Source organism: Neopsephotus bourkii, unplaced genomic scaffold (genome assembly GCF_033783945.1).
Source record: "Neopsephotus bourkii isolate Nb327-2 ecotype Australia unplaced genomic scaffold, CSIRO-AGI_Nbou_v1 NB_1234, whole genome shotgun sequence".
Lineage (NCBI taxonomy): Eukaryota > Metazoa > Chordata > Aves > Psittaciformes > Psittacidae > Neopsephotus > Neopsephotus bourkii.
In genome coordinates, this window is record NW_026901719.1 from 129,467 (window position 1) to 153,268 (window position 23,802).

At 40.7% G+C, this 23,802-nt stretch overlaps 1 protein-coding gene and 1 long non-coding RNA gene across 2 annotated transcripts in view; one reads left to right on the plus strand and one right to left on the minus strand.

Moving 5' to 3' along the window:
• The window catches only part of LOC133218232 (rho GTPase-activating protein 6-like), a 267,808-nt gene that overhangs the window by 116,064 nt on the left and 127,942 nt on the right, over positions 1 to 23,802 (minus strand). The gene's annotated exons all lie outside the window — the stretch shown is intronic.
• Positions 848 to 1,896, plus strand: LOC133218290 (uncharacterized). The gene is made up of 2 exons (XR_009727091.1): positions 848 to 919; positions 1,570 to 1,896. It is a non-coding gene; the product is annotated as an uncharacterized LOC133218290 (long non-coding RNA).

Below are 23,802 nucleotides of genomic sequence, written 5' to 3' on the forward strand. Positions count from 1 at the left end.
TGTAGCTACCTTTTGCAGCATAGTAGGTGGGAACTTTTTTCCAAGTGAGTTCAGGAATACAGATTGAAGAATAATATTTATGAGGCTTTTCCTGCTCAAGTAGAAGAGGAACAAGCCCATTACTCTCCTTGCAGTTAATATCTGAGTATCAGTTAATATCATAGAATCCTAGAATTGTTTATGTTGGAAAAGACCTTAAAGCTCATGAAGTTCCAACTCCTTGCCACAGGCAGAGACACCTCCCACTGGACCAGATTGCTCAAAGCCCCCTCCAACCTGGCCTTGAACGCTGCCAGCTTCTCTGTGCAACCTGTGCCAGCGCCTCACTACCTTCTCGGTAAAGAATTTCTTCCAAATGTCTAATCTGAATCTACCCTCTTTTGGTTTAAAACCATTCCCCCATGTCCTATTCCTACATGCCCCTAGAAAAAGTCCCTCTCCAGATTTCTTGTAGGCCCCCTTTAGACACTGGAAGGCTGCTCCAAGGTCTCCTCTCTTCTCCAGGCTCAACAAGCCCAGCTCTCTCAGCTTGTCTTCACAGGAGAAGTGCTCCAGCTCTTTGCTCATCAGTGTGGCCCTCCTCTGGACTCACTCAAGCAGGTTCATGTCCTTATTTTGCTGGCTGTCCAAATTCAGGTGCCTGTTGTGCTCATGTCACTGAGGGTGGAATTTGTCTTAGTGGAACTACAAGAAAACCAAACAAGTTTCTCACTTAATAAGAAAGCCCTGAAAAGCTACAGTCTCTATATGATAATCTGACATGTTACTCTACACTTCTCAAACACTCCTGCCATTGAGACCCTGTGCCGACTCATGAAGTGCTTAACCCATCCAGCAGTGGGCTGCCCCATGGGAGTGCTCTTGCATCCCTTTGCTTTCTTCACGTGCGTCCATAGGCTCCTGGTTTAGTGGCTGTGTGGTAAGGATCCTACTCTGAAGGAAAATTAATAGATTTCTGGTGGATTAATTTTCTGTCAGATCAACTGTTCCTGAGGTTGCTCAACTGCCACACCTGGTTCAGGGAAAGCGGGAGGAATGGATGATTACAGGTTGCTTTTCCAAAGTGAACTGCAATTAAACTGCAGTAGTTAAACATTTTGTGCAACAGAACACTCACCCTTTTAAAACCATGCATATTCAGGGCTTATTATTCAAAAAAAGAGGTTACATTACCTGTCATATTCCTTTTCTACAAAAGGACAGGCCCTATCAGCGTAAGGAAGTATTTCTCTGTGCCATACATAACTCCATTGTGGAATTCACTGTCAGGACTGTGAAGGCCATAAATGAAAATGGGTTTAAAAAACAGATACATAAGTGCCCAGCCATCAGTGGCTAATAAACAAAATTACTCAGGTTATTGTCTAGTTCAATAAGACCCTAATTCACCAACCATAAGGAATGGGAAAACATACCTCATATCTTATACTTCTTAATGTTTCCACTGCCTTCTACACTTTCTTTAATCATCATTCCCACCTACCATAGAAAACAGCATTGTGGTGTTAGGGATCCTCGTAATCTCAGCCAGTATACCAGTTCTTATACTGATGTACTTACATCTCACAGGAGTCTGGCACCTCATCTGTGATCAATGAGTCCCTTAGAAGAAAACGCAGCGCCATCACTAGATTTCTTGCCATGCCACTAGACATGGTCTAAAAATGTTGATCTCCTCTATGAAGAGCTGCTCACAAATTAAAGCCTGAAAAGGGGAAGCTCGAATGAAGCTAAATGCCTTCAAAAAGAAGTGTAAAGCAGGAAAAACACAATGGCTAGAAAACCAGTTACTTTTGGACCAAACAGAAAAAAGGAAATCAGTAAAGATGTCATTTGTTACTCTAACAATAAATAGGAATAAATATTAAAATCAATACTAATTTTTAAATAAATGCATTTTAGATTTCAGATTTGATTTAAACTTCACTTGATCTATTAACTTAAGCTTTTGAAAGAAGACTCATGTTTTAACCGATCAAGTTTCTTAGCATAAGAGGCCTTTAGGTCTCACTAAGCTGGAAGGGATGTAGTCACAGATTTCAGTACTGCTGTTCACCCAAGCCACTATTCCACATGATATTAACCTGCCTTTTACTCTAGAAACCAGAATGCCGTAAAAACAGATCTGCAAATGAAAGCAGGTGCTCAGGAGCCCTCTTGAAGAAGGAGGCTTTCCTGAACTGGGGCCAGAAGATTGATGCACTCATGTGTTAATGCATGGACATGAAACATGACCCTTTGATTTACAGACCCCCAGTAAGAGAACAAGACCTTCTGCAGGATGGCTTTCTGATTTTCATTTGAACCCACTGGTGATAGGAAGAAGTAAAGCTGGGTGTAGTGTTGTTTGACAGACACTCCAGCCCGTCAGAAACATCATCCACTGCCTGCAAATCCCACCTAAGCACCGAATCCCACCTGAGCTCCATGCACAGCCAGGACTCTTCCACATCAGTGAGACATGGCCACAGGACAGATGGCTCCTGTGCCTTCCCTGGAGCAAGCTCCAGGCCAGGGAATGACAGTAGGCAAATTAGGAGCAGCAAAGCTTTTACAAGGATGTTACAGAGTTCATCACAGAAGACATGAGGGAAACAGGAGGAAAAGAAAGAACAGAGTCAGCAGACAGCTTTGGCACCCACAGAGCACACTTACTGACCGGGAAGGAGAAAGGCAGTCCTATATTTAGCAAAAAAGGCAGATAGGCTCTCTTGAGAAATGCTTATTGCTTTGAAAGGTTAACACAAAGCAACAGCCTCCTCCGAGCCCTCTCACGGAGGCCACCGTGGTCCCCACATTCCCCTGCTGTCACCACCCTCTCTGCCTCTCCTGCCAAGTGCTTGGGCTTGTTGCAGGAGCCTCTGTTCACCCTCCTGGAGAGCCCTGTTCATTTGCTGCTGCTCTGACATGCAACACTCATGCACGGCTTGGCCGCTCCATTTATGAGCACAGACAAGGAAGGAAACCTAATTGTTTGGCAATTTTATAACTGACCACCAAATTTAGATTATTGAGGCACATTCTCCAGAACCAAAAGGGCATTTCCTTAACCCATTACACTTCAGAGTCTGCAAGTCAGATAACTGTGTAGTCTGCTGAAGACACACTCCTGAACTCAAACCTTCCTGGTTCTCTTTAAAGCTGTTTTCGCTCTGCCTAAATGCTAAGGATTCCGAAAAGCTGTACAACGTGCACCACAGCTTTACTCCTTATTTTCCACTGACACATTTTACTCCACCCCTCCCAGGAGCTCATGGCAGTGAGCAAAGGGAAGGCAGAAAACTACAGAAGTTTCCCTTTACTGCAGGGAAAATGGTTTCAAAGAGCCATAGGAGAGGGGGATTGCTCTCCCTCCACACATTTTGGAGCTTCAAGAAAGGTGCTTTCTGTAGAAGAACAGAGCCACCACACACGGACAGGGCTCCTGATTGTTCTCTTCCCTTTTGCTGCCATGGCTGGGGAGACTTTAATGTTGATGTTTGGCCCTGAGTGCCCTGCTGCAGGCGAGGATTGAAGCTTAGAGGGTGAGGCATTCTGCCCTCTGGGATACCTGATTGCCTGACAGACCTGCACATCTCTGCCTCACCAAGGCTTAGCACCATTACACAGACATATCTTGCTCATCCAAGCAAAGCAAGACATGGAGCTTGTTGGAAAAACCTTTACCTGCACACAAAATTTTGCTTCTGTTCCTGCTCCTAATATAAATCCTCAGCAGAGAATCTCAATAGTTTGTAATCTGTCTCTGATTTAAGAGGTTATCCTGACAAAAAAGTTGTTGGTTTGGGTTTGCTTTTTTATTATTATGGCAAGCACTTTTTAAGATAACACTGTGTTTCAAGGAAGCCCATTTTTTTCCATAGCAAACAGTTTCTTACGTCCACCCTAAGAACTAAGCTAATTTTGAGCACACCAAACTCCATGAGTGATGCAAATTCTTCCTCTTTTCTGGCCAGTCTTATGTATTTTCCCTAATACATAGTTTGAGGCACTCTCTTTGTGTTGGCTTTTCTTTGATCACCTGCAGTAACACTTTTCTTTCAGTTCTACTTTTAAAAATACCAATATTCTGTTTCAAAATATTCTTAGCTGTCCTCTTACACTGCATATATCTATCTGCCTTCTCATGAAAGCTGACATTAAGCCTAAAGTCATTTTTCCTCTTTTTGGGCTATCCCTGTTGTTTGTTCACTGAAGAGGTTTTTATTTGTTCCCTGTTCTTCCACAGAGTATTCCTGATATTGCGTATGCTGTTCAGAGAGAAATTATCACTCTGAGGACTGAAAAGGAAGACAAAGGATAAATACAATGTAGAACCATTACCGTGACCTGTAATAATCCAAATATATCTTCAACTCACACACACAGAAACTCCCACTGTAATACAACTGAAACTACATCATGCAATTACTTTAACACACATTATCTGTACACTGTGTTTCATGATTCTGCAAGCTTTATGTAAAAATCTGAGCAGAATAAAATATTCTCTCCTACAGGGTAGACCTGGAGGTAATCCTGGATCAGATATAGCAGAAACATTAGGAACCTTGCCCAGAACAGTCTTTGCCTTCTTGCAAATTATACTGTGCTGTGTTTAATTTGTTATCTATTAATGCCCAGATCCTCTTCCCCGCTGTTACTATATAACCTTTTTTTCTTTGGGTTATGATTGATAAAAGTTTGGCTTGGGATTTTTTTCCTCTCATTTTCATAGCTTTATAACATTGAATTTCCTCTTGGAAGTCACAGGTTTTGCTAGAATTCTCCACAGCCTTCGGCAGTTTCAGTTCTCTAAAACTTAACCTTCCACAAACTGCAATAACCACCTAGTTTAAATTCCAGAGCATTCATGAAAGCAAACTACAAACAGAATTAAATACAGGTTTACCCTTGACACAAAGGCTATTGCATAAATGTCTTTATTAATTCCTAAACTCATTTTCGATTTGATGATATCAGCCCTGAATTTTACATCAACCACCTTACTACAAAGCTTATGATTGCTTCAAAAATATGCAAGCTTTGCAAAATTTGGTCTATTTCCTAAAATTCCATGTTCCTCACACTATATCAACCTGTTACCATCTGACTGCTTACAAAATAGCCTCTTTATTTGCTTTTTTCTATGATAGATATTGAAGTGAGACAAACTGACCAGCAGCTCCCTGGGTTGTTTACTTAACCATTTATGAAGAGGAAACCTCAGCAGAAATACATGCCAATATTGCCCCTTATCATATCATCTGAACGCGTCTGCTTCACCCTTCAGGATGCTCCAGCCCAAAGCTCTAGGTCTAGCTTAGTTTGAAATGTTTTACTTATCTGGAGACTCAGGAGTTTGTTATTATGAGTAATGAACAATACGCTGCTTTTCCTCATCAGAGCCCTGTGCAAACATTGGTTTGGTGTGAGCTCCAGGGGCCAGGAACAGGGAATGGTTCCAGCTGGGTGTCTCTCAGCACCAGCGCTGGCTTCCTGCTTGTCTCACCAAGCCCCAGCTCACTCTCTGGGGACTGTAGACCAGTGCCCTGGCCCCAGTAGCCTTTTCTGAGGAGCTGTGCAATGGGAGGAGGATTCCCCAGTGAACAAAAGCTGTTTTCAAGTCACATTTGGCCCCTTAGTAATTATTCTGCTATGCATACAGTATTGTAAAATGCATTCAGAAATTCACAAGCCTGGTGGGCCAGTGGCGATACCAGGGATAAGGACTTCTTGATGCCCAAGAACTGGCTCGGCTTTATCAAAGGCAACCCCACTTCTGCACCAGTATATACCACCCTAAGTGCAGTGCCAGGGGTGGGAACTTGTTCATCCAGTGCTGCTGCCAAGCCACTCACCCTGTGGAACCACAGTCCAAAACATACAGTGTTTAATCACAAAACTTGCTTAGGCAGCTGCAGAAAAGGAGAGACAAGTTGCTTACACATGCATAGTCATGAATGCCCTATCCTACGTGGACTTTAAGGTGCTTCATAAATATCACCTAACCCCAAATATTATTTAAATAATCTAAAAATAAGCCACATATCTGAGTCAGATCTCCAGTTCTCATGCACCAAGGTGGTAAAGTGGGTATTGACATCCACCACCCATTTGCTGCTCAGACTTAGGGTACAGCACCTGTAGCAGGGAAAGATGAACAACATCTGAAGCAACTTCTAGACCCCCCCAGTTTCTTCCCAATGCTTTAAAGTAAATTGAAATTGCACCTCTGTACATTCTCAGGAAGGGCAGTATGGTAACTCACTCCTGTTTCAACAAATGCAGGTAAAAACATGACTGCATCATGTTAAGTGGCTTTCTGAATGCATGTTCATGTTAGGACAGCAGTGTTGTAGTCTCTAGAGGGAACAGAGTTTTGAAGCTAAGGCTTCTGATCACCTGGAAGCCCTTATCCTGAATTACAGCTCTTCTCTGGACTAGGCAGTGCTGTCAACACATCACTCCCCTACTTGTGCACTTTTCTTTTTTGGTGCTTATGACTGTGTTAATACTGCATTTTTCTTACGTTTTAACAAAAATCATAACCTTATTTAGCATTTTTATACTGTATTCTTCTAGTTACTATGATGTTTTTAAAGTTACTCGGGTTTTATTTCCCTGAAATATTGTTGTAGCCTGGAGAAAGATTCTGATGTCAAAATGGGCCTAGCTTTGAACCCAGGGTGGAGAAACTTTTGATATGCTTCCAGACCATTTAGTTCTCTAGCTAGGCCTCTCGAGTATCTGTAAAAAACAACTTTCCCAGGCCCTGCATGCCTAAGAGATGTAGAGGAGTAAAGCACCCAGTCTTTTTGAGAGGTAAGGTACTGATTACACAACTTTCAGCACATCCTGAAAGCTGATTCCAAAAACTAATATTGCTTTTGGCGTCATACAGAGTTCTTCACATAGAATGTTCTCCTTTTCAGGAGAAAGCAAGTGCAGGAAGGTGAGGTGGTTTCTTTTTTTTTTAATATGACTTCCAAATAAGAGAAGTATGGAGTTGAGAAATGAGACAAAAAAACCCAAAACTCAACTCAGACTTAGGCAAAACTCGGCCACATCATTCATGACATTTTGTTTCTGTCCTCTCCATTCAATGTGGTCATTCATCAAAGGTTGCTCCACAGAACTGTATTAAGCAGAAATTTTTTACACTCTCTCCTCTAGCTAGTACCCAGGATGGATGTGCTGCAGAACTGCAGCATAAACTGCAGGCAAAAATATCTCAGAAATTTCAGAACTGCTCCCCAGACAAAAGTTGTTTTTGCCAAACTGATGCCATGAATGGTTCTAGGCACGTTCAGGACACAAGAAGACAATCTTCAAAAATGCACATTCAGGACACAAGAAGACAATCTGCAAAAATGGCCAAAATTTTAGTGCATGTCTTAGAGTGATTCTATTGTTAAAATAAAAGTTATCAGATAGACACCAAAGTGTGCTGAGCAAACAAAACCTTTTTATTACAAAAGCATATATACATGTCTCTGTACATATACGTATCTCCGTATACATATGGAAAAGGAAACAAGGCAATGCAAATTTCCCTTCTAAGCTGGAAGCAAAATTTTCTTTATTGACAATTCTTTCCCTGCCTGAATACCTCTGGAAATCACTCCAGTTTTCCTTAAAATACAATACAGTAAAAAGGAATCTTCTCTTCATACTTTTCATATTCAACCTATCCCAAAATATTAACCAAGCAGGCTGACACAACAGCAGCTGCATACTTAGATACAGCCTCCTGAACGCTGATTTTATTTAATGTAAGAGGGACACTGAGCCCAGACCACGTGGGATATGTCTGTGTGGCTTCTGGGCCCTGCCACTGCAGCTTCCCCAAACTCCTTTGCAGTAGTGATATTCCAGAGCAGCATGATTCCTTTTGGCTCTGATACAGAGAACCCTAGGCGTGAGCCTCAATGGAGAGGCCTCGATCTTTCTCTGCCAGGTGCTCCACAAACAGCATAAATTCATAGTTTACTGAAAAAGGAACCAGAACCTGAAATGGATACTCCCTTCCTCCAGAGCAGAGGAAGGGAAAATAAATATGGGAGATAGCTAAGTAGAAGTCAGTAGACGAATTACTGTCTAGCCAAGAAAGTATTTCAGCAAAAGCGTGAGCCTCTAAAAACGATAGCTTGGGAGACAAACACAGTTGCTAGGAATCTGACTGAATTCCCATCAGGTTTAAGATGTTTTAACAAAATACAGTTAATTTCTTCTGACCTGAAGAACATTTAAGCATTGTTTTAAGCAGTGGGAAATTTTCTCAACATTTAACTCATGCCTTTTTTCACCCCTGGCTTGCAGAAAAAGGTTCTACCCTTGGAGGAAAAGAAAAAGAAACAGGCTTAGAAAAAATGCCACCAGTTTCATTTCCAAGATGAAAGAGGCCTTGAAATTGCAGGCAGGTTCAACATTAAGCCTTTGCAGCTAGAGACCACACAGACTTTCCCTAGTGGAGTGTCTGGGTGTAATACAGAGATGAACATTATCAAAGGCAACTCGTTGGCAACACAGTACTGGGAACATTTAATCATCCTGCTCTTTTCCTGAATGTTCATATCTATCAGGTATTTAAGCTAATGCAGAGGAAAAAGAGACCATATTCTTATGCTAAGGCTCTGAGAAGGACAGTAACTACAGGTGAGGACTGACAGAAGTCTGGCTTTTGTACAGGAAGATTGACCAGATGGTTTCTCAAATCTGCCTTTCTTCAACAACTAAATATCCAGGAAAGTAAGGAACACCAAAGACTTCTCTTTTCACACCTGTTATGTTCAAGGTGAAGAGAAAACCCATTTCTCAAAAATGGAAAAAAATAAACCCAAGGAAAAGGACAAAATCATGACACATAGTGAGCAGCTATCAATCAGCAGTAGAAACAGATTACAAAGTTTATTTAGCTTGATTTTGCTGTATACTTTGGCATCTGAGCAATATACTGGCTGGGATAGTTTTTTTCCAGGTCTTTTTCTGAGCATATTGCTCCCAAGATGGTGTTCCTTAACAATCCAAGCCCCTTATCCAGAGGCCTTTTCCCATGGCAGTGCCTTCAGAAGCATATATGTCTGGAAAGCAAGTTTGCTTATAATGATTCAGTGTACCCATCTGGGAAGTCAGGGAGGTAGGGAACACCTGTGCCTTTGATGTGCACAACACATGGTTAAATGGAGTGGGTCCACTCTAGTACCATCCCAGTGTAGATGGGAGAAGCACAAACCCCATAAAGAAACATAAGTACTGCTGACTTTTGGTACCTCTCTTAGATTTTTTCAGAAATCCCTCCCAGAACAAAGCCTTTTCTTTCCTTCTGTAAAATGAGGATTGGCATTAACAAATCCAACAAAACCCAAAGGATTTGATTAGTTTGTCTTCTTGTTGCCAAAGCAGTATCAGACAGAAACTACCTGCTTTTTCATAAAGGAAAGCAAGTTCCAGAAAAGCTATACAGCACAAAACTAACCAATTACATTATCATGCAACTGACTGCAGTTTCTTATCACACTAGGGATTCAAGCTGTTCCAAACTGACTTTCACAGTAACACTTGTAAATCACATTAATCATTGTTTTAGAATACATTTATCTATGGATAGCAATCAGTTGATTAATCAAGAGTTCAGTAAGTTAAAAAACAATAACTTTTTTTTCTTTTTTCCCCAATAGGTAAGTACTTGGTGTCCAAATTATGTCATAAAAGCATTAAAGAAATACACTGAATACAAATTATTTTCCTAACCAGTAACTCTTAGGACCTAAAGCATGTATTTTTGTAAGGATGGATTTGCTAATAGAAGTATTTTTAATGTAGATGTGGGTTTAGTTTCATTCAGTGGCACTGTAGTTTACACAAAAATCTATATATTTAAACTCAAAAACCCAAACTTAAACTGAAACCCTGAAAACTGAAACTTTAAACTAAAACAGCTGAAATTCAAGCTGGATGTGAAGAAGAATTTTTTTACAGTGATGGTGTTAAAATACTGGAACAGGTTGCCCAGAGAGGAGGTGGAGACATCCAAGGAGAGGCTGGATGAGGTTCTGAGCAACCTTATCTAGTTGAAAATGTTCCTGCTCATTGCAAGGGAGCTGGACTAGATGACCTTTGAAGGTCCTTTCCAAATACCTGAACTGTTCTGTGTTTTTATGATTCTATATCTAGCATGCTTCTAATATCCCCCAAATTCAGTATTGCACTCTTGAGGCTTAACATGGTAAGTACATCAGTGACAGTAGCACAGAGGACATTTTTGAGTTTGCTGCCTATTTGTGGATGTTGTTTTGCACCTGTAGTAATATAGCAGTGCCACTGAAGGCCTTTAGAAGCTTTGTGCCAGTGCAATTAGATGGGTATCTAGACCACATCAAAACACAGAACAAAAAGAGAGGTTTGCAGGGATGTAGACTATCTTCTCATTTGCCTCACGTGCACAGACCGTGTGTATGTATTGGCAGCGTTCAGGTGACCTTCAGTATCAACTGGATGCCACCTGATGAGATTGTACCTGTGAGATCCAATAAATTCTGAACCTCATCTCACCAACAGAACACTATCAGCAAGGGAAGCAATAATGATGTGGAGAAAAATGGGCTCTGCAGTGCTGTCTTAGGTTCAGGGCATCTCCCAGCATTTAAGGAGTGTCCCTAGCTGAGTTTTCCTTAGGGACGTCAGTCTGAAGCAAATAGGTGGTTGCTATGAGAGTTCCTGCTGGTACCAGCCTCTGCTTGTTATTCTCACTGCCACAGCCTTAGAAGAATAAGGTAAATGACTCAGCTCACACGTGTATAATGGCATTTTCACTGTCCCTGCAAGATCACAGCTTTGTGACTTGTGACACCTCATATCACTGCTCAGGAAAGCTCTGCCATCATAAAATCAAGATTTTTTACATAGACTTTCAACTCCTGAGACATTTCTACAATGAATTTAATTAGCCCCATTTTAAACATGAAAGCAGCTGAAGCAGGGAACAACTTGTAAAAGATCACACACAGGGGCCAGTCTTCTGGGGGAGAGCCACTCAATGCCAGGCAAATGCTTAAAGCACAAGACTGTCATGAATCCCCTATATTGGAGGTCGTGCTGAAGAGTACTATTAAAATTAAATTCAACCCAAATTTTTATGGTTAAAATACATTTTAAACATATCCTTTAAGAATATACATGAGCACATAACAAGATCTGCAATGACACACAGAAAATTAATTGCCTAGGCAGACTCCTTTTCAAGTTCATGACTCATGCCAGCATATAAATGTCTGCGTGAAGCCAGCTCTTAATGCTAATTTTGTTGCTGTAAGAAAATGGTAACCTTCTCTGTAAAAAAATGAGTGTGTGCCTTGCTACTGATTTTTCAAGAGTCTGACTGGCAGAATGCTGTACTGAACTGCAGATTTCTGCTAATGCTCTAAAATGTTTTGCTAAATTTTGTTCTTTCACTGCAGTTATTACAGGCTCCTGGCTATGCCACAGTTGGCCTCAGCTGCACAGAAGTTGTGGTCACAGCCACTTAATGTGTGCCTTTTAACTGAATATAGACATGGCAAGTGTATCACTTAATAGGTCAAAAATCCCATTCCATATAATGACAATACCATGGAACAAAGAGTACAAAGAGTAGGAGTAAGAACAAAAGACACATTTTTGTTAAAACTAGTCCATGGTTCAAACCATATCCCCCTTCTCACTCCCCTGACAGAAGCTGATGTGTTTATCAGTTGGTGCTGGCACTGAGTTGCAGTGCTGTGGTGCTGACAGGGTTTCTAAAGGAGCCAGCCCTATCTGCCTCAATGAGACCCCTTCTCGGAACAATTGCCTCTTGCCACAGAGTTAATTTAGAGTCATGACCTACCAACTGTAGGTATCTGCTTTTTATATAAGAAGTACTGAAGTGCTCCTTGGGTTTTTGAGGAGAAAGAGGAGAAGCAATGTGTCTGATACTGCAATATGCATAACTGTTCATACCCACGTGGTGCCAAAAGCTACATGTGGCAACGCAGAAAGTACCTATTACAACAGCAGCAGCTCTGTTAGGTGTCATGAGCTCATTACACTGGTAAAAAGAAATGTGGCACACTGACATGGGTGTTTCTCTGCTCTGGAGGCAGATAGAGCCCTGCCAGGGCACAGAGGAGGGAGCCGCCATGGTGGATGCAGCAGTGTTGCTGGACTGTGCCACCACAAATATGTCTCTCCTCTTCAGCTCCCTTGGTAAATCCCTGGCAATGGGTGGGATGTCAGCATCACACCAGAGATCTAGTCAAGATGAGGACCTCTCCAAACACGTAGCCACACAACACCCCTGCCACAAGAAGCCTGAAGCACCATGTCTGACAAGGCATTGAGTATAGGAGAGGTTTTTGGCTGGCAGACTGAGAGAAGGTCAAGTATTCCAGCAGCCACTGGCATGCCACAAGCTCCCTTCCTATTACACAGAGCAAAAACAGCACAACAAAAAGAACAAGATGGGGGGAAATGGCTGCCCCCCACTGATGTTTTCCCCTCCTTCACCAGCCCCACACCTATGGCAGTGTGCACAGTGCACATGGATCAAGGCTCAGCACTGCAAACGCTGAGAACAGGGGGAAAATATATCATGTCACCTGCTGCACCCAGCCTTGCCGCAGACACTGGGCACCCAGTGGAACAGGGGCACTGGTGCAGATGGTCCAGTGTTCACAGGGGCCATGGAGCCGGGAAGGGGTAGGAGTTGGAGGCAACAAGGGTTGCCCCCATGCACTCCCAACTGCCATGCCCCACTCTGCTGCATGGCCCGGCTGGCCGCAGGGGAAGAAGGGATGACTAGAGAATAAGACAGAGAGAGTGTGTGCTTCACTATGTACCACACAAAGCCACACAGGGCAGTGTTCACAGCCAAGCCAGCGCATATCCAAACAGGGACATATGTATGATGCAGCCGCACAGTGTGGAAGTCCTAGCTTGCACCTCCAAAGCAGCCCAGTCTTATCCTGAAGTGCCAAACCCAAGCAGCATATGGAGGCAACATGGGCAGCAGCATCTCTGCATCCCACTACCTAGTCAATGTGGAGACAGCATGTACAGTCAGAGGAGTTAAAGATAAAGATAATTAGAGTTATGTATTTTTTTCCCCAGTAAAAATGATGCATTTGACTTTTTTGTAAGCTAATATTAAATGTTTGGCTAGTAAACTCATTTATTTCTTACATTTATTATCAGAAAGTAAAACCAGACCATGGCCAGTGTTGCCGTGGATTGATTTTATGAGTTCATTATTATTTTATTTCATATCACTGGCTTAGGCTTATGCACACATTAAACAATCAGTCAACTGGGCAAATATCAGTATTTCCAGCTAAAATGGATTAAAGCCATTTGCTGAATATTCCAATGTTTCTGTAGCAAATCAGTAATAGATATTTAAATTGTTCAGACTTCAAATGAATGAGGACATTCTAATTTCACCCCTACTGCTGTGCTTTCAGGCTGTGCTTTTTAAATAAGACCTGGCACGTGCAATTCACATTGCACAGAATAATTTATACTTAAAAGCTACAGATCTTACTTTCAGAGCAACATAACAGTTATCTTTCTACAATATGTTACATTAATTTGGCTTATTCATCTTCATGGCAGCAACTGAAAAGCATCTGCAGCAGTTTGTTATGTGGCTTGAACACATTCTTCACCATTACATCCAGACAACATGGCACTTGTTTGCACTAAAACCACTCAGCGTGCTGGGAAAAATCTGTGATACTACATGCTCCCACTCAGGAACCTATCTTATGCTAAGCATCTTCCAGAAACCAGGACAATGCTCATGAACTTATTCTTGGTGTCCATTAATTTTGCCAGTGCCATTTTCCAAACACAAAAAAATGTGGGGATTAGGTCAAGTCTACTGATATTTTATTAAAGTTTGCAGGAAGCTGGAGAGAAGAGAGGCAGAGTACCAGTGAGGGGTTTGGTGCAGCGATGATCCATAAAATTATTATGGATGTATTCATTCCACTAAGTGGCTCTTTGCTGGATTTATTACTGGATATGTGATTCATTTATTGTTTGTTTCTCAGTCAATTTTTTTTTAAAGGATTTATTCTGTGTAACTAGAAAGATGAGAGATGGATATATTTTACATAAAACAGGGATGTGGCTTTTAAATACCTGAGAAAATATTTGCATTTGTAAAACAGAACAGACATGAGAGTATACATCAACAACACTGCAAGTACATTCTCAAGGACGTAGTTCTTAAAAAGGACATTTAATTTGTGTAACCTAGGCCACACTTGGAGATTCATAATTGCAGAGAAAATCTGTATAATTTCCCTCTTAAACAGTGAGAAAAAATAAGTTACTAATTTGTGCTTCTGAAATGTGTAAAACAAGATGCCTGCCAGTCCAAGATGCATTCCATAATGTTCCCAATTCACTGTTTTCACTACACTGACTCCAACAGTATGCTAACAGCTCTTCACCTCTGGGCCCACCTGCAATAAAGCACTGGTATCCTCTCTTTGGTAGTGAGCAGGACCACACTACTGTCAAGAGATTAACATCTCTATTGAAGCAGGAGATGATCCTTTGGAGGGACCTGTAGGTCTGGCATTCTACTTGCACCTTTGCTCTGAAGGTATTATTAAACAGATGCAACAGAGTGCTGCACAGCTCACCTAACATCTGCAAATTTATTTTAATCATAAGCACCAAGCAGGCCTATTAGGAAGAGAATGCAGGAATTAGTCGTGCCCAATGCTGCTTCCAGATATTTGGCATAAGGTGACTTCCCCTGATTGAAACAAGGAAATTAGCTGGGGAGCTGGGGAGATGAATGGGACAAAATCCCTTGGCATAATTGATGGCTATTTTCACCTGATCTTCATGTAATGAAACTGAGCTTGTGATTCATTATATTAAATTACATCTCCAAACTGCCCTAGTAGAGTACACAATAGTAGAATAATAATTCAGAAACTAAAAGCTGGTTTTCAGCAGCAGGTGGACACTGTAAGGAACCAGGAAAGGAAACAACCCCCATAAAATCATCTTAACTTCCACCAATCCTACATTTCATTTAGCTAACAGGATGTTCCTCACCAAAGGACTTTCTGACTTAAGAATAAAAAGATCAGCAAAAACCCCTTTCAGAATTGTAGGGGAAACAGATTCTCAAATAAAGATGCTCCAGCTCTTAATTTCTACCAGGTATCCATCCATATATATTCAGCTAGTCTCAGTCATATAGGTATTAAGAGCATATCCCCCAAAATCAGGACAGAAATAGCAACACTCTCATAATGTCAGACAATAACAAAATAGGGAATTTAAACACACATATATACAATAAATATGTTTTCATTTTTCAGCTTATTAGTCAGTTTCGTGGTCTGTTGTATTTTCTCATCAGACAGATTGTAAATCAGTACTCAGCTTGCAAACAAGTGAAGTCAGTGGTCATTCTAAATTCTGCTCAAAACTTTATCTGGCCTCTGTGACAACAGTTCCACACTGTCATAACCTATTATTGAAACACTGGGCTATTTTTTATGTCACTGTGGTGGCATAAATTGAGTTTGCTCCCACATTTGCTGTGGGACAGATGTCAGATATTTTCAATTCTTTTTTTTAGTAGCTTCCAAAACTGACTGAAAAATGTACAACTTACATCTTTAACTTCCAAACTGGTTAAGCAATTCTTTGGTGTCTTATTTTATGCAATCTTTAGTATCTTTTTTGTTCACTCTTAAATTACATAGTTATAATGGGACAAACTCTGAATAAGAAGACAGAGAAATGATGAATTGTCTCTTTTCAACTGCTTCATGCATAGAAAGAAAACCCAGATACCCATCTACAGAAGAAAGTTCAGACATGATTTCCTTTCCTTCGTTGTGTTTTTTTTCACAGTTAATTGCAAACCCAAGAAGCTTGTAAACCCAAGTTTAATTACAACCTTGTCAGCCTGTCCCAACCACTACGTTTACGATCACCCTAACACTATGTCTTTCCACTAAATGCTTCTATCATCACTTCTAAAAATTTCTTTCCAATGTGAAGAGATTAGTCTTTTTTATTATGTCTATGTATTCAAAATACTTTGTTTTCTTAACTGCTCTTCAGAGAGGCCATGATTTTTTTGCTATAGTATAAAGGAAACCAATGCATGTCAATCCACTGTAGGCAAAATCGTAGTTACATTCACTTTGTTATTCTTGCTAGAAGTATTATCAGTCAACTTGCTTACATATAGGCCATGATTTATCTGTAAAAAAGCTACAAGAATTTGCAGTAATGCAGACTTTATATAAATGTGTGAATATATATGACAACAACCTTAAAATCCCTCTTTTTCTGTAATCCCTTTGGTTTGATCCTCTACACAGTTACTACACTAAATCAACACATGAAGAGCTCAAGGAAGATATTTGATGTGCGCATAGTCAGGGATATTCCCTGTTGCAAAAATCCTGTAGTCCAAGGGAATGATACAGACTGAAGCAATACAGATATGTTTTCTTTCAGATCCTCATTTTACTACAAGGTTGTTGAAACAAATAAATATAATTTAAGACATTCATAAATATTGATTTCATAAAAGCACTATTCTGGTAAGAAAAAATCTTTCTGAATGAAAGAAAGGCAACAAAGCACTGCTTCACCCAGGAAACAGGGTAGACCTTATGCTAGCTTTCTGTGTACAGAGGTATTTGTGGCTAAGATGCTGTGATAAACCTTGCACATCTTCAGTATCTTACACTGTAGTACCCCAAAGCCATTCACTGACAAAGATTTGACACACATTGAAGACAGCTGAAGTATTCAAACATGAATACTTTTATAATAGGCACAGGGAAGTTAAATGGAGTTCTTGGCCACAAAGCCATTTGTGGCATAGTTGGAAAGAACCCCCCCTGTAATATTTGGTTTACCACTCTATCCAGTCACCAATCCACATGTTCCCCTGAGGCCATTACATTTCAGTCCCTAAATTATTATTTCTCATTCTGTGTTCCTGATATTATCTTGATGTTCTTGGCATATGTTAATAACCCCCACAGGGCAGATAAACTGTTCTGATGGTCTCAAACTAATAAAAGAAAGGTTCTTACCAGGCATAGAGGAGATTCCTCGGAAACTCATTAACAGTTACAGTGATTTACTCAATTTTCCATGGATCTGTATTTGTTGCATCATCCAACTTGCTTATTGCATATTAACAATTATCACATCTGTTAAATCCCCAGTAAATTGTAATTTTCTCTCAATTACTGTCCAGTTTAACATGCATTACTTCAAAGACATGTATTGTGGAATGCAGCCCAGTAATGTATCAACTACGTTCAGGCTGTGTCCAGCTCTCCAGAAAACTTCACCCTCCCTATTTGTATCACAGAGGCAAAATACTGACCTAAACATGTCCTTGTGTTTCATGCACCACTGTTTCCCTTACTAACTTAATCCTTCTTAATGTGGTCTCTTCTCCTCCCATCATAGACTTTGTCTAGTCCCAGAGAAAGCCACTGTGGTCCTCAGTTGCTCTTCCTTACTCCTGGCGGCCACTTCTGCCTCTGCCATGAAGTCAGCAGAAACAAAACCTCCTCAACTGGGACTGCTCTGCTGGTGACAGCAGTGGTTCATCCAGGACTTATCAGCAACCATGAGCTAACAGCATTTCTGTGATGTGACTTGAATTCACGATCACAGAGAGTTGAATGTTATGGCTTATGTGGTTTTAGAACCTTCGTAGGTGGTGTCATCTCAAAGTATGCTCCAAGTCAGAAGGCTGGGTTTATGCGCACAACTATATATGTACATTCATATATATGTATTTAAACAGTGACACATTCTTCAATGAGCATAACTGCACAACTTAAGCCTTCAGCTAACAAAGGCAATGGATATGAAGTTTCTGTGTGTTTGTACACAAATGACAGGTTTTGTATGTTTACAGGGTTTTCTCACAGTTCAGTTCCTAAGGACACTGGGAAAGCAGAAATTATTTTTGAAGTATAACTAGATTGCATTGTATAAACACATGTATTTATTTTACAAATGGTGACAAACCAAACATCTAGGTTTAGGGCAGGTCAGTATGTAGCAAATGAACAGAGAACCCTCTGAGCTGTCAGGGTGTCCTTGGACAAAGACATTACAAAATTGATTTTGTGGAAATTTAGGCTTCCTGCTAGCACTGATGCTTCAAAGCTGAAGGCTCCAGAATCAAGGGCCCCTGAGAAAGAATGAAAGAACCCCATTAACTAGTCAGCCAGCAAAGGCTTGTAAAGCCACAGCCTTGATGACTGACAGCAACAATGAAGAAAAAGTCTGGAGAAGCAGACAAGGGGGCCTCTTGCAAGCAACAAAGATAAATATTTTCTCTCAAAAACTCACCAATTTTTGATGAAACAAATGAAAGACAAGCTGCCCTAGGATCTTGGATCTGGGTGCCAGTATTTCCCATGTTTTAGCACTTTTTGCTCCGACTTATTGTACAATATTGCAATTTGTGGAAATGGATTTAGCAGTGTTTGAGAATAAAAAGAATGTAAATTTTTTCATTATTTAAAGAAGTTGATTTAGAAAGCAGCAGCCCCAACTCCAACATGAGTTAATGACAGTTTAAGCAGAAGTGTATATTTTAATTGACTCAAACTATAACTAGGCAATTATAAGCAATCACGTGAGAGATGTTAAAATCTACTGGCCACAGCTGTTAGCTATCTCACCTCAGTGGGAAATCAGAGCCCCCTCAGCTGGGGGATTTAAACAAACCCATTTAATCACAGTGATGGGTAAGTGCTCACATCTTCAATTACTCAGCAGAGAAATCAGTAACTTCTGTGAGAAGAGCAGTAACTTTGTTACAGCTCCGCATGGATATGGGAAGGGCGTATCTGGCTGTGCCCACCAATTTGAGCTATTCTTTCTCCGAAGGTGACTGTCAGAGTTTCTAGTTCATATCACCACTAATATTCCTCTCAGGGTTGGCAAGATGGCATGCATTTAAAATGCTGTTCTTATCTGAAAAATGACTTTAATTAAAATAGTATTCAGGGGCCCCATATTCTTTGCTTCTCACTAATTATCATAGTACATTTGTTCTGTTTCCAAGCTAATGGGTGCTTTTGCTAACTGCCAAATTAAACATGGAATCCGAAATGCCAAGCTTTTTTCTTCTCAAGTCATATTTCACTGCCACTCCATCTTCTGGGACTGCATAGTCACTGCAAGGACAGTATCCTTCAACATCTCTTTCCATAAAACAGAGATGAGCCTTGCCAAATGTGTCTGACAGGGCACAGCATGCATCCCAGTCACTGTGCTAGGTCAATGGATGCAATGGGAGGAAGAAGAAACCTAGAGCTTAATGTAAGCAAGAAGTAATCACTATGAAATCATCACCAGCGAGCACAAAACAGAGAAAGGAGAGCTATTAACCAGAAAGGTACAATCTGGACACAGCCCAAACAAATGCTTAAAGGTATAGTGAAAAACCACTTCCAGAGCAGTGGGTTTTGTACATCAGTCAATCACATAGCTTTCTTGTTCCATCAGCTCTCATTCAAGGGTTTCCAGATTTACACTAATTACACAAACAAGCAAACTAAATTAAGCCCACTAGGAACAGTCAGCAGGCACACAGATTTTTCCAGTCTTTACAAAAGGCTACCTTGATGTATGCTTAGCCAACGACCAACATAGAGAATAAAACATTTCAAAACTTGTAAATAATGCCGCTGTTCTTCCTGCTATGAACTATGAACAGCAGGTGCAGAGGTACACAGCTGGGGTATGGACTGGATCCCAATGACATCCATGTGCCATGCTCCCACGCATAGAAATGAAAGAGCCTGCACAAAGTAAAAAGATGTACAGTAGATTTCTCAAAAAATCAGAGTGCAACTATAGTTCTGAAAGATATTATTCAGGTTTAAGGTTGACCATTTTTTTGCTGTGTATTGCTCTTCCAAAAATAAAAAAGTTACACACTAATAAATACAGCTGTGAGCTACTCTGGGAGCAGCTTCAGCAACTTGTTTTCCCATGGGAAGTCCAAATAAGGCTCCTGACAATCCCCTCTTTGGGCTCACAGAGGGAGCTGGGCCCCAAACAAAACCAGCTACTCACAGGGTCCAATGGATGCAGTGATCAGGGGGTGCAGGGATAGAGGACAGACAGGGAGAAGAGGATAGAATGAGGATGCTGAGAAGAAAGCAGTCACAGGAACAAGCACTTTCACTTTCACAGAAGACATGACTCTCTTCAAGAAAAGTGATGGATTTATCACTACGAAATTAAAATAGTTCTTTGCTTTCTAAATGTTTCAGATAGTGCATCAGTCTGACATTTCCACAGTGATAGCACAGTCATAACTCCCCCAAAACCACTGTGCACTCAATGCTTAGAAAAAAACCTACTCAAGACACTGATATACTGCACAGACATGCAAGTGCTTCACATTATAATTGGAAGGATGGACACTGCCTGAGGCCAGTTTCTGGACAGCTGTGATTATTTCTTGAAGTTAGAGGTAAATGCATTTACACCAGATGTGTCAAAACACTCTTTCCAAATCAGTATAGTCTAGTAAAACAGATCAAGTGGGGACAAGGCATGAAACAGTGGATTTCAGGACTCTCTGGACTGGAGCTGCTCTGGAGGAAGAGGTTGCCCTCCTAAATGCTCTTTCACAGCTTCTCTCCAGGAGGTGGCAGCCCCTTTGGGCCTGTGGGCCCACTTGCTTAGCCAAGGGCTTCCCAATTCATTGCCCAAATGATTTAAACTAACTTAATCCCAAGCTTTTGTCTAACCAAGTTCTACAAGCAAATCTGAGGAAAAACAATGACTGATGGATGTCTGTAAAGGAGCTTTTATTATTATTATTACTATTACTATTATTAAGAATGTCTCCCTGTGCCCCAGAACTTCTTTGGATAATCCAGATGATTTATCAGAAAAGTGAGCTAGGAAATAACACAAGGACTGCTCTCCCAGCAGAGGTGGTGTGTGTGGGGCTCCTGCTAGCTGGCCTTGTGGGTAGCAACACCTTCAGCCATTCAATTTCAGAGTGCTTAGTTTTAACACCATCCCTTTACTTTGGCCTAGATTTTTTCAGTGCAATTCTATGTCACACTATAAAACATAGTTTTACAAATATAAATCAACCACTTGACCAAGGAAAATAATAAATACTGCAGAATGCTCCAAAGCTGCTGACAGGCTAAGAGAAAGAAACTGAAGTGGATAAGGGTGATGTAAAATTATCTCTGTTCTTCCTGGATACTCACATATTGAACTGCATTAAGTTTCAGTAGTCATCGCATTTCTCCAGAACATCCAAAGCTGTATCCTGAGCTGGACACACTGCTGCAAGTGAACCCTGAGTAGCAAAGATGACCTGGGAGCCACTGCATGTCCTGCCACCCATAACACTGCTTGCTCTCCCAAGTATTGCTCTTTGATTGATTACTGCAATCAGATACACGTTGGCACTACAATCAGCCTGGTTATAAAAGGAAGAACAAATGACCAGACAGAGTCTGACACCAAAAATTAGCTCTTTTTTTTTTTTTTTTTTTTTTACCTCATTTAATTAATTAAAAGGTTTTAGCCATTAGGGTTGAAAACTTTCTTTTTTCCCTTTTGCCTCTTTGAGATAGTTTCAGTACTGCTCCATGAGATACCCCTACCAGTCAGCTACAGGTTTTGACCTAAACTAAAACATACGAGCAAGTCTTAAAAAAAAAGTAAGCAGAATTTCATTCCCTAATCCCACTAAAGTATGAGACATTACAAACAATCCAGTGATGTTTGTGATGCTATTGCTGAAGCAGGAAACCCTCATGATATTATGATATTATCATGATATTATTTAGCTTCAGGTGTTGTAGTGGGCAGGAGCACCAAGACTTTGGTCCTAGTTTGGGATAATGGCTTCATTTCCTCTGAAAAACATGGTAAATAATACCTGCACCCCATTAAGGTATTATTAAGCCTTTTAAAGACTTTTTAAAGAAAATAATTATTTTAAAGAATATATAATCAGTATTGCTAGGTCTATTAAAATGATGTATATATAATTACAAATAAGGAGTAATTAAGCTACTGAATTTTTACTGTTTAAGTCACTTTTATGATGATTTGGCCTACCCTTTCAGCCTAACATTATCAAGAAAATATCACTCTTTAGTCCATGAGGGTGGGCTGCTGAGGTTGGAAGACGTGAAGACCAGAGTTGGAGACATAAGACACCCACACAAGGAGACAAAAGACTGAGTAAATCAGCAGTGTTACTGATGACTCATGGAGGTGGGGTAGGATGGAGAGACAAAAGCTCCCAATCCCTGTCAGCTCCTACAAGGTACACATCCAAAAGCAGAGAATGGTCACAAATGTAAAGGACCCAAGGGAGGTGATGAGCACTCAACTGCATCTCTTAATGTTTTTAATCCTGGATGGATGTGATTGAATGCCAGACAAACCACTCTGAGAGATGGTCTTGGTTTTTTTGTGTACATGGGTACGACAGAGTGGATGAAAGTGTGTGAAATTGATTTTGTTTTAAAACAAAACTACTCTTGCCTGCATAGGGCTCTCTGCTACATTAGCTAAGTTCTGTTCCTGAAATGTTGCATCATTTGCTATGCTAGTGCCTTCATTTTGTTGTGCATGGTCCATGTGCTAATATACAGATATGAAGTAAATGTGTGGCTGTTTTATAAGCAAGAGGAAAGGGCTTTTTTGTTTTATGTGTTATAAATAAGCACTCCAGATGCCACACTGTGTACAAGAGAACCTAATCCTTTTTTTTTTTTGAGGAAAAAGAATGCATTTAATGCAATGTTTCAGATATAACAGCAACTGCAGAAATGCCACAGGGTCTGTTAATGCACCTCTACCTGTGCTGCCAGTGGTAAAGCCAGGCCCATGTGCTTTGAGTAACTCCAGTTGCGTACCCTCATATACACAACAGCAACCTCTGCAAACATAACAGGAACTGAACAACAGCACTGAATACAAAAAAATAGGAAAAGAGTGCAACTACATTTACAGTTTGGAAGTGAAGGCTGATCTGTCAAAAAGGTGAACAATGACAAACCTAAGGTGAAACATGTAATCAAAGCTTGAGCTTGACTGACCTAAGGATTGCACACAACTGTGCTGGCACAAAGCATCAAGAGTTTGCATGCTTCATACCACCTAGAACAGACCTGATGTATGGTCTAATACTTTGTTTCTCCTCACACAAAACCAACTATGGATCTCCATAACCTTTGTCATTCTTCTTTAAGTCTCCCTCCCCTTCAAGCAGAAACTTTTCCTTTGTCTTGAACCTATAGCTGTCAGAGTAGGAAAGGTGACAGTTGCACTGACATTTCAGGTACCTAAGTGCACGCAGAATAAATATCACACTTATTCCTTTGTAAAGCTGCAACAACTTTAGGGCTCTTTGGTACCATGCATTGCCTTTGCTAGTTTCTTATTAAGTGCTGATTAATCATTCATATACTAGCAGCACTGAGCACTGCTGAGCAGGACCCAGGTTATGATGTACTAGATCCTACCTAGGACCTGTTCTTTTGCAACAGAATGTCTCTGCCTCTCCCACAGCAAGTAAGTATATTTCTACAGCCAACTCCCCCTAGTTATTCCAGGAGAATCATCAGCAGCTTCAGTTATCAAAAGGGTGTAAAAGCTACAGGGAAAAATCAGAGAAATTCAGTACAACTTAATAAAGCTGCTAGCTATAAAATGGTTGTTAAGGTTGCACAGCAAAGCTCAGTGCGCCTCATCAGGTCCTTCCTTTCTTCCCTTAGAAAAGAAATG